Consider the following 4,425-nt stretch of genomic DNA (forward strand, 5'->3'; position numbering starts at 1 on the left):
CTTTGCAGGACCTCTGAACTAAAATTTAGAAACTAGAGGTAGGGGTTAATACAAATTTACTGGTACACAGAGCAAACCCAAATAAAGATTTTATATAAATAAAATAGTTGAGAGAACGTCATAAAACATCATGAAAGATATAAATTCAAAACACATGGGCATTTTTGATAATCATAAAACCTTTCTGTCAATGCAGTTTTTTTTTCTTTGTATTACTTTAGAGTTAGGTGGAGCTCCTCTATAATTCTGATATTCCATGGGCGGTATGGAATCCGCCATTAAATTAGCGGGAAAGCCCCCATTCTGAGTGTGCCATAAATGTTAGAGTTTCTAATTCTGATATACCACACGGCACTAGGCCAGCATAATATAATATACCCGAATTGACAAATCACGATTTCGGACAATGATTTATCTAAACTCATGCCTTCTTCGAGGCACCACCTAATATCTATTTATGCATAATTTAATCCTGTTCTGAATCGTGCATTATTCTAGTTTCAACATCTAAAAATTCTAAATTCAAACATGCATTCTATTCTATTCTGAATTACCATGGCATAATCTGAATTGGAGTTGTCACACCAAGACTTGCAAGTCCTCTATTCTAAACCATAATATATCATGCATAATTCTTTCATTGAAACAAGGCTTAGACCACCCAAACATGCAAACAATATAAAAGATTTCATGTTCGGAAACTATAAGTCAAAACTATGCTGAGATTATCCAAACATATGGTGGTCATGTGTTCTTTTCGCAAACCATGCTACTCTTTATTTTATGCATATTCAATATTTATCAACATGCATAACCCTCTCTTTTTATTTTAAAATTATATTCAAGTCATAGCATAAATCAATATTTTTATATTATGCTTTCAAGATGCAATTTAGGACAACTCATATCATATGAAAGATGGGAAAAATTATAACAAGAGAGGGGTTCATTATAATTCATGCTCTCAATTGAATATTTATCCTTAAACACATTTATAAATATACATATATATATATATAATTATAATTTATCAATAATTTGGGGGAAGGTCTAATACCAAAACAATGTCATTGAGACTTTTAAAACATGATTATAAATCATAAATCTAAAACCCTTTTCTTAAAATCATGATTTCTATGCCCATGAGATTTTAGGAAAACCCCACATACCTTAGATTATGAACTTTACATGAACACTTGCTTTTGGGACTCTATTTATGCTTTTGATGGATGATTCTTGAAGATCTTAGTTTGGGGATTTTAATTCTTGAATCAATTTTTGAATTTAATGGTGAAATTTTAAGGGATCTTGAATCTTAGGTTGAGGCCCTAGGGTTTGATTCTTGAGAGTATTTGAGAGAAAGGAGTATATTTTGGTGAATTTGGGGCTTAATCTTATATTTATGGAGCTATGGGGTAAGGGGAAAATACAAAAATACCCCTCCAAAACCATTTGGAAAATATTGAATTTATCGGTTGACGACATTGGGATGATGTCGTCACATATGTGACAAGCCGTCAGCTCATGTCGTCATAAAATATTAGAATTTATGACTTTCTGCCTAAGTCCGATGACATATCTTATAAGTCATCAGAAATGTGATAAGCCGTCAGAAATTTTCTCAGACAGTTGCCAGGCTGATAGGCTAGAGTACAATAGGCATAACCTTTTCCTACGATAATAGATATTTGAAAAATTGGTGGTGTTGGAAAGAGAACTCAAAGACCATTCATTTGAAATATAGTTGGCCACCCAGTTCATCATATATAAGGAGTTATGGTCAATTGAAGTTGACCCAAGTTTGACGCTCACAAAAACTTAAACGATAGGAAAGCTTTCAACTAGTCCTTGAGTTAGGGGACCTCTATGAGCTTGAATCATGCTCAACTATATTCCTACAGAACATAAATGATTAACACACTATATTTGCATTGGATTTATGGCTCTTTGATCAGTTACTCATAGAAATGACGATTTTTCGTTCTAGCCCGAATTGCGGGGTGTTAGAAAAAGTACCCTAGATGGTTTGGGAGTACACCAGTATACAGACCTAGTCTTAATCAAGGATTTCTAGTAATCATCATTATCATAAAACTCCTCCATCAAGTACCAGAGAGATTTATATAATAAATGCATTGACCCAAACCATGGCTAAAACAATGTAAGTTTATAAATATATTTCTCGAGATGAACTCCAATACTAAATTAGTATCAAAGAGTAAAACGGTCAGAATTTCTCTCAACTGATCTAAATAACTATACTAAAATTGTGGATCAAAACATATCTTGATCAAATCTCTAAAAATAATTTTGAGTCTCAAAATCTCATCAATCATCCATTAAGGCAGTATGATTCCGATTATGAAACACTCTGTTCTAAAAGTGTAAAGTAGGAATAAATACTTTTTTAGGGAAATATAAGTAAAACCATGTTTTTAGTTGGAATCATACTATTACAAAAGCATAAGTGTACCAAATATATGCATGCCATCACCAATACCTAAAAATACATTTATAAGCGCATAAATGTCCATAAACTATGACTACGCCCTTTACAAGGATAAATCACTCACACAGAGTCCAACTAATATCTTAATAACGACCTTGGGGCCAACAATATACAGCTATCGTAATAATAATTCCATAATTTGAGAAACCATACTAATTGACCAAGTAAAGTAGTAACCCATATACTAAAGGTCTCTTAGCCTCTACCATTTCAAACATGCTAGAAACCTAGGGCAATCAGATTCTATGGGTATAACAGGTATTTCACCTTAATGTTCGATTCACCCTTCTATTCCTAAACTTCTAAATTAGGCAAAGTTATGGTGGTCTACCCGTAATCGCAACCTAACATCCTTATCTAATATGAAATATATATCATACACTATATCATTAAGACGAGTAGATAGAATCCTACATCAAAGTCAAATCCAAGTCATTAGTCATCCACAAATCATGCATCTTTGCTTCAAAATCTAAAAATGCCACTATAATACTAAAATAGTTATTTATGTATCATTAGGAGTGTAATAAAAGTTGTATTTCTATATAAAGGGTAGTGTCAATATTAAGATCTTAAATAGGTCTATAGGGCCCGTAAATGCAATCCAAAATTAAATATGTCACGAGCTTCCTCAAAAGACAAGAAATGTGTGCACAAAAGTTGAGCACAAATGGTGCATGAATTGGGGCCCAAATCAGTCTCTAAAGTTTAGGGATTTTAAGACTTCATTTCAAAAAAATTACCATGAAATATGATGGAAAATAATGGGAAAATTAATGGGAAAAGATCATGATGTGTTAGGATAATCGCTTTTCAAGCTCTCAAAATAGAGTGTAAATGCTGAAGAACAATGGAGAAATATCGAATGAACAAAGGGGATTTAACATTTCCCAGGGGCTACTAAATCAGCTACTTGTGCTCCTAATCAGCACTTAAGAGGTACTAGTCCACTAAAACAGTCCTGTAGAGGGCCGCATGTACCACTTAAGTGATCCTTTGCCAAACAGACATGGCCACTAAAGTCACTTATGTGCGCTAAATTTGCTCCATGACCGCTAAAGCAGTCACATTAGATATTAGGCACCAAATTTTGTTAAGTCCAAAAATGGACTTCGATCGCGTGTTCGGGATTCGTTCTGAACAATCAGCTGGCAAACTAACTATACACCATACCAAATTCAACATTTTAAACTCAATGGAACCCTCAAAACTTTCAATCTAGATCATTTAAACTAAATATGGTGCCTACGCCTATTGTTCTATTGAGTTCAATTTCTTAACAACAAAATCTCAAAAATAGAAAAATAAGCCTAAAACCCAAATAAATATTCTGATGATCGAACCGATAATTCCGCCCAGTCATAAATGACCTATAGCTATTCTGGGGAAACAAAAAATGAGCATAAATTAAGGAAAAGACCAAGAGGGTCATTATAATATCCACTATTTAAAGGATTTTCGTCTATAAATAACAATGTATAGGAGAAGCATAAAAGTTCGAAGGGAAAAAGTATTAGGCTCGCATTCTCTGAGAAAGACTCCCCCAATAACCCCTAAAGTAAAATATTGGTTCCAAGGGATATTGCCATAGGTTAAAACATTGGTTCCAAGGGATATTTCCATAGATAACACTTTTTAAACCAACATAATAATTTCATTTCTCAAACTACCAAAACTCAACCTCAACAACCAACTGACCTTAAACTGAATTGAGGAAGGTTGATGTATGTAATTATGAACCATGACATACTGATACCAAACCAACACTAGCACAACTAAGAGAAACCCCATCAAAGCCAAAGGAGAACCTGTAATGCCCTGAAAACGGGTTCCAAAGCGTCACACAGTGCTTAAGGCTATAAGAAGCCCCAAGCTAATCCTTTGAGCTATTTTCATACCATTCAACACTCATCGAT

The sequence above is a fragment of the Capsicum annuum genome, chromosome 8, assembly GCF_002878395.1.
Source record: "Capsicum annuum cultivar UCD-10X-F1 chromosome 8, UCD10Xv1.1, whole genome shotgun sequence".
Taxonomy (NCBI): domain Eukaryota; kingdom Viridiplantae; phylum Streptophyta; class Magnoliopsida; order Solanales; family Solanaceae; genus Capsicum; species Capsicum annuum.